Raw genomic sequence first — 8,162 nt, 5'->3', positions numbered from 1 at the left:
TAAAAAAAAAATCACACCAGGTTTATGTACGTGCATGCCCAAAATCTCAAGAGAAGAATGGAGGAGAAGGGTTATCTTGGAGGAGTGTGGTTATCTTCCATGAGGGATGATTTTTCACTTTCCCTTTCTCTCTTCTCTGTCTCTTTCCAACTAGTGCAAACACCTTAGGGGGAAAAGAAAAAAAAAAAAAGAAAGAAAAACAAACTAAAGAAAAGATAATGGTGGAGTTGTTAGCTGTGCTCAGGCCATACAGTGGGGCTGAAGACAGAGTCAGTGGCCCAGAAAGAGTGCTAAATTTTTGCTGCATCTGCTTGCCCAAAATTCTGAGAGGTGAATGGAGAAAAGGGATTATGGCGTGGCCATCTCCTTCAAGGGTGCTTCCCCACTTCCTCTTTCTCTCTCTCTCGCTCTCTCCATCACTCTCCAGCCCTATTAAAAAAAAAAAAAAGGTACAGATGGAAATTCTGCGCTTATTGAGCACATCCAGGTACAAAGTACCCAAGGTGTGCTCCATACTCGGAGCTCACTCTTGCATTAACCTGTACATGATGGAGCTGCACCTTATTGTAAAGAACAAACTGTTTCTAAACCAGAAAAGGAGGTTGCACAGAAAAGAAAAAAAAAAAAAACTGTATCCCAGAAAGAAAAAAATGTGGGACCAGCAGTTGGCGTAATGGCTATGTCGTTGTACTCCCACGTAATCAACCATGGTTCGAGTCCCAGACCCAGTGGCTTAAACTCAGGCCAGGAGCGTGTTTATGCATGCCCAAGATCCTGAGAGGAGAATGGAGGAGAAGAGCGTGGCCATCCCCCCGGGGAGTGATTTCTCACTTTCTGTCTTTCTGGTGAGCACACACTCCCTATAATGTATTACCTCAGAATAAATTCAGCTAAGTGCAAATAAAAGCAAAAAAAAAAGTTGTTTTGTCTGAGACAAAACAATTGAGTCCCAGACCTGGCAGCTTAAAACTCACCCTGGGTGCATGTGCGTGTGTGCCCAAAATCCTGGAAAGAGAATACAAGAGAAGGGATTGCAGTGTGGCCATTCTCACTTTCCATTTCTCTGTCTCTCCAGCAAGCGCATATGCCCTATAGAAAAATCTCTCTCAAAAATAAATAAATAAACAAGAAAAAGTTGTTTAGTACATATATGTTTATTCATGTAGAAGATTACCATAAAATATCTAAGCTCGTGAGACATGCTGTCTTGTCCATTTTCCGCTGCTATATCTGAATACCTCAGACTGAGGAGTTTATAAGAGAAGTTTGAACCTGCCCAGGGCTTGGTGGTTGAGGGAGCCAGATTCCTCATGGCCAGTCCCAGCCTAGTGGCTTGAAAAACAAGTTGCATATGTATGTGTATGCCCCAAATTCCTTTAGGATGGAGAAATGGAGGGAATTGTGGTGTGCCCACGTCCCACTGAGAGGTATTCGTTCTCACTCTCCACCCTCTCTCTCTCTCAAGTGTGTGCACCCTCTGGCAATGAAATATATATATACAGGGGCCAACTGGTGTCACGGTGGTTACGGTGACTGGATCCCATGTGGCCGAGTCCCAGACCCAGCAGCTTGAAAAGCACCAGGTACTTGTGCATGAGTGCCCCAAATCAAAATCCCAAGAGGAGAATGGAAAAGAAGGGATTGCAACGTGGCCATCCCCCGTAGGGGGCGTGCCTTCTCACTTTCCCTCTTTTGCTCTCTTTCTCTAGTGAGCCCACACATCCTATACCAAGCTTGCTTGTTTGTTTGTTTCTTGACTATTTTTTCTTAGAGATTTTTGCTATATAGCATGTGTGATCACTGGAGAGACAGAGAGTCAGAAAGCAAGAAATTATCCCCCAGGGAGGATGGCCACACCGCAAACCCTTCTCCTCCCATTCTCCTTCAAGGATTTCGGGCACACATGCACATGCACCAGCATAAGTTTCAAGCCACTGGCTCTGGGACTTGAACCGCAGTTGGCCACATGGGAGTCCAGTGCCTTAATGGCCACATCACCTGCTGGACCCTAGCAAGCTTTAATATATATGCTTTTATTGGGATTTTCATATTCTGTCAACCCATGTCACTTCTCCGACTCCTAGACAATCTTATCACTAACCTCCTTCATTCCCCAAAACAACTCTTCCATGTTTCTGAATAATACAGATACACGTGGGGCGTGAGGAGGCACAGACTAGAGCAGGGACATGCAGGGCCAGGCCAAGTGAAGGCAATGGGGAGGAAACGTAACAGGGATTCTGGGGCTTTTCTTTTGCAAAGAATCAAATGCATGTTTCTGGCTTTGTTGTCCCTTTTTGCATCTTTTGGTTCTGTCCAATCCAATAAACTGAGAACATGATGATATGGTCTAGCTCTATAGCACTGAGCAGAGGACTGACTTAGTCTGCTTCAGGGTAAACCCAGAGAGGGGGCCTCTAGGCCCATCTCACCTTCAAGTACTTTGAAGATGTCCCTGCCAGGTCCACGTGGAGCCCAGCACTGTTCAACATGGTAATTAATGAATTGGCATTCAAAGTAACCTTGGCAAATTAAAGCCATGAATACAAACAGACTGATTTATAGCATAGCTGTTACCTTGGGGGCACATGGGAGATTTCTGGAAACCTCTGTGTCTTGACCTGGGAGCTTATTAAATGAATCTAATCATTTGTGAAATATTTATCAGTTTGCATACATAAGATATGTTCATTTTAGCTCTCTGGGTTCGGACCTAGTTGGCAGCCATCTGGCTAAACGCACCAAGAAGGTCGGCATCGTCAGTAAACACAGGACTTGCTATGGTATCTCCCTCTGGAAAATGGTGAAGAAAATTGAAGTCAGTCACCACGCCAAGTACACCTGCTCCTTCGGTGGCAAAACTAAGATGAAGAGACGGGCTGTGGGGTCTGGCACTGTGGTTCCCGCACGAACACGGTAGACGGTGGAGCCCGGACCTATTACACCACGTCGGCTGTCACAGTATAGTCTGCCATCAGAAGACTGAAGGAATTTAAAGACCAGTAGACATTTGGAGTATCACTAGCCTACAATAAATGGGTTCATTAATGTTCAAAAAAGAGAGAGATGTTCATTTTTAGTGTGCACTCTTAAATTCAAAAGTTTATACATACACACCGGAAAGGTAAATGGCAGGCATGGGATGACCATTGTCCTAACAACGAAGTGATGAAAAAGCCCATTTTCTTCCCGAATCTCCCAGGGGCAGCAGGTGTCACAGTGGAGGGGGTGCAACAATGGGCTGAAAATGGGGAAAAGGGACTTGAAAAGTCTCACATGAGTTTTCTGGACCCTTCCAAAGCCCTTTTCACCTCTCACGTGCAGCCGACGGCCACTCTGACCCCTCCCCCCAGCAGGGAATTAGTTATTTTCTGGAGAAATTAAGTGGGATCCTGAGGTTCAAGACCAAGCCCAGCAAAGAAAGTAATTCAGGGTGAGGGGAGGGGTGGAGTAAGGCACAAGATTCTCTTCTTTTCGTCATAAAGTCCTCCGTAGGATTGTAATTTATTACAATTCATATGCGTTGTTTTTTTCTTTTTCTTTTAGTTTAGGTAAGCATAATAACAGGATGCCTAAATAATAATGAAGTAGATGGGACTGTTAGGTGATCTTACCTTCACATTTATCACACTACAGTGGTGTGTTTATTTTTTTTAGAGTTTTTGCCTTAGGGCACATGCACTGTGGGTGAGGACAGAGACAGTGAGAGAGGAAGTGAGAAAACAACTTCCCCGGAGGAGAGGTCATGCCACAATCCCTTTTCCTCCATTCTCCTCCCAGGATTTGGGGCATGTGTGCACACGCGCGTGTGCTCAGTGTGATTTTCAAGCCACTGGTCCAGGACTTGAATCACTGTCGACCATGTGGGAGTTCAGCGACATAGTTGCTACGCCATCTGCTGACCCCACTATAGTGTTAAGCTTTGGGCTTGGCCGTTAGAAAAAAATTGGAAACAGGGACATCAGAAGATGTAGAGGTTAAAGCACTGGATCCCACATGGCCAACTCCATGGTTCAAGTCCCTGATCCAGTGGCTTGGAAAACATACCAGGCATGTGTATGTGTGTGCCAAAAATGCCGAGAGAAGAAAGAAATGATTGCAGCATGGCCAACAACCCAGCGGGGATGTGTTTGGGGGCGGGGGGAGGTGATTTCTCACTTTCCCCCTCTCTGTCTCTCTGTTTCTCTCTCCCAAGTGCACACTCCTTATGTCAAAAAAATAAAAATAAAAAATAATTTAATAGGGCCAGCAGGTGGCATGGTAGTTAAAGTGCTGGACTCACACATGGCTAACCACAGTTCAAGTCCTGGACTTGGCAGTTTGCTTTCTCTCTCGTGAGTACACATGCCTTATAGAAAATTTTAAAATAATAATAACACAAATGAATAAAATTAAATAAAGTTTTAAAAACCTGGATACAGGACCAGAGAAAAACTACAAAAATGATCAAACATAATAAATTATAGCAAAAAATTGTGGAATCCACCATCCTAGAAGTGTTAAAAACAGACAACAGCAGGGGACCAGCAGTTAGTGTAATGGCTATGTCGCTGGACTCCCATGTAGTCGCCCGTGGTTCGCGTCCCGGACCTGGTGGCTTAAAACTCATGCCGGGCGCGTGTGCACACATGCCCAAGATCCCGAGAGGAGAATGGAGAAGGGAATTGCAGCATGGCCATCCCCCCGGGGGGTGATTTTTCGCTTTCTGTCTCTCTGTCTGGCGAGCACACGTGCCCTATAGCAAAAAACCTCTTCAAAAAAAAACAAAAAATACAGACAACAGCAGATGGCGTGGTGGTTATGTCACTGGACACCCACATGGGCAACTGCAGTTTGATCCCAGACCCTGTGGCTTGAAAATCACACTAGGCACATGTGCGTGCATGCCCAAGATCCCAAGAGGACAATGAAGGAGAAGGGATTTTGGTGTGGCCATATCCCCTCTCACTATCATGCACCCTAAGGCAAAAGCCTCTAACAAAATAAATAAATAAATAAATAAATAATGGGGGCCAGCCAGTGGCATGGTTATTATGGTGGCTGAATCCCACATGGCCAACTGCCAAGGTTTGAGTCCCAGACCTGATAGCTTGAAAAAAGCACACCAGACGTATGGTGTGTTTTGGGCACTTACTTGCCCAAAATCTCTAAAGGAGAAATTGCGAAAGGATTGCAACTTGACCATCCCTCATGGGGGAGCTTTCTTGCTTAATATCTCTCTCTCTCTCTGGCGAGTACATGCACCCACTGGCAAATTACAAAACTGGATATGCCTAGGATGGCTCTAAAGGTGACCTGCTGCATGAGGTAACTTTCCCAATGGAGAATTGTACTGTAAAGCTTCCAGCAGATGACATGGAAGTTAAAGCAGCTGGATCCTACATGATCAAGTCCATGGTTCAAATCCTGAACCTGGCACCTTGAAAAAACAGATCAGGTGTGTGCAATCATGCCCAACATTCTGAGAGGAGAATGGAGGAAAAAGAATTGTGGTGTGCAGGAACCAGCAGTTAGCGTAATGGCTATGTTGCTGGACTCCCACGTAGTCGACTGCGGCTCGTGTCCCGGACCCGGTGGCTTAAAACCCACGCCGTGTGTGTGTGTGTGCCCAAGATCCCAAGAGGAGAATGGAGGAGAAGGGATTGCGGCATGGCAGTCCCCTCTGGGGGGTGATTTCTCGCTTTCTGTCTCTCTGTCTCTGTCTGTCTGGTGAGCGCACACGCCCTATGGTGAAAAACCTCTCAAAAAAAAAAAAAAAGAAAAGAAATAAAGAATTGTGGTGTGGCCATGCACCCGGGGGTTTATTTCTTACTTTCCCTTTCTCTCTCTCTCCCTGTGAGTGTCTCTCTTCAGAGAGTGAATGCCTCTTATTGCAAAATAAATAAATAAATAAAAACTAAAACCAAACACAATTCCAAGGGGACAGGACCTGGAACCTGGGCTCTCTTGTTCGGTGGTGTTTGGTTTCTAGGTAGGATCAGGCATACAGTTGGCATATAATACATGCTCGCTGAATAAAAAATGAAGGAGCCTGTGGTGGACTGATAAATGTGGAACAACAAACTTCGGGGGTGAGAGGGAAAGCATTTGCTAATTTCTGGGATGTAAATACGCCCACATGGCTGCTGTCGAGCTAGCAATGTAACCTACTGAACACAGAGCTGGCTGGGAAGAGACACGGCCGACCCTTGGGAAGCTGTGCAAGCCAGCTCCAGTGCACCACTGATTGTAGTCAATGCAACAGATACGCTGACAGCAATACTGTGTAATTCACAATTAAACGATGCAAAATACTTATCCTGTAAGGCCAATGATAGGAACTTTGCTCTCACTTGGAAATGACCATTGTTAATATGTTTTTCTTTTAAACCTATTTCTGCTTGAAAAGGGCATTGGGGCAAAGTGCCTTAGTTTCAAAAATCATATGACTAATGATCTGTCTTTCTTTTCTAGGCAATCCCTACTCTGGGCTGTACTCCAAATGTTTCTTTTGGAACCTGATATATTCTTCCATTTACATGTGGTATCAAGGGGGATTCAGTTGCAGGACTACCCACAAAAGCCCATAGATCCCACAATGCACCTGCAGTCTAATATTGATGCAGGAGTATTATTTTAGGAAATGCATTCTGTTTCAGCCAGGGAAGGCAAGATTGTATGCCACCTGGCCACCGTCCCAGCCATGAGAAAGCACACCCTTCCACCTCACCATCTGCCATCTGCCAGGAGAGTAAAGACTTCCAGCCTGCACCCAGAGCAGACTCCCAGCTCTAAGCCATATCTGCATTGCCCTGACATTGAGAAATGAGCTAAGGCCTCAGTGCCACAGTTGGGCCCTTTGCAGAGGAAGTCAGATCTCATGTGGCCAACCAGGGTTTGAGTCTCCACACCCTTGGCTGGAAAACACATGTCAGGCATGTGCATACAAGCCCAGGATTGCAGCGTGACCAAGCCCTGGGCAGTGCTTGCTTTCTTTTTCTCTCTTTTTCTCTCTTACGCATGCAGCCTCTGGCATTAAAAAATTTAAAAAAAAAAAAAAAAAAAAAGAGGGCCAATCAGGTGGCATGATGGTTAAAACAGCTGGATTCTACAAGACCAACTGCACATTTGGAATCTCAGACCCAGCAGCTTGAAAAACACATTGGGATGGGACCAGCAGGTGGCGTGGTGGTTAAGGCTCTGGACACTCCCACATGGCCAACCATGGTTCAAGTCTGGTACCTTGCTATCTCACTTTCTCTCTTTCTCTCTCTCTGTCTCTCTCTGGTCAAATTAAAACAAATGGGGACCAGTAGGTGGTATAATGGCTATGTTGCTGGACTCCCATGTAGTCAACTGTGATTTGAGTCCCAGACCCAGTGGCTTAAACTCACGCCAGGCGCATGTGTGTACGCGCCCAGAATCCTGAGAGGAGAATGGAGGAGAAGGGATTATGGCATGGCCGTCCCCCATGGGGGGTGATTTCTCGCCTTCTGTCTCTCTGGTGAGCGCACGCACCCTATAGCAAAAACCTCTCCAAAAACAGAAATTCAAATAAATGAATTAATAAATAAAATAAAATAAATAATTATTTAAAAGAAAAGAAAAACACATTGGGCACGTGTGCAAGTTTGCCCCGAATCCCAAAAGGAGGACAGAGGAGAAGGGATTCTAGAGCAGACCTCCCCACACACACCCCCACCCCACCCCAGGGGTGATTCCTCACTTTCCTTCTCTGTCTGTCTCTGCCTTGTCTCTGTCTCTCTCTAGCAAGTGCATGCACTGTATAGTAAAAACATAAAGAAAAAGAAAAAAAAGAAATGAGCTAAAGGATCAGGTATTTCCCTTGGAGCTGCTGACAGCGGTGGTGATAACTGTGGCAGGAGGAAACTAGGAACATCACTGATTGCATGTTTCACGTCTTTTATAATGTAATCCTCATGGTAGTGATGTCACAATTAGGCTATTTTCTTCCTATGAGATATATAAGATTATTATCCCTATTTTATAGGTGAGAAAACTAAACTTTAAAGAGGTTAAGGAATCTGGGACCAGCAGATGGTGTAATGGTTGTCTCTGGACTCCTACGTTGAGTCCTGGGCCCTGCAGCTTGAAACTCATGCCGGCCCATGTGTGTCCATGCCCAAAACCCCAAAAGGAGAATGGAGGAGAAGGGATTGTGG

The sequence above is a fragment of the Tupaia chinensis genome, unplaced genomic scaffold, assembly GCF_000334495.1.
Source record: "Tupaia chinensis unplaced genomic scaffold, TupChi_1.0 Scaffold000255_1, whole genome shotgun sequence".
Taxonomy (NCBI): domain Eukaryota; kingdom Metazoa; phylum Chordata; class Mammalia; order Scandentia; family Tupaiidae; genus Tupaia; species Tupaia belangeri.
Note: the sequence above shows the minus strand (reverse complement) of the source record.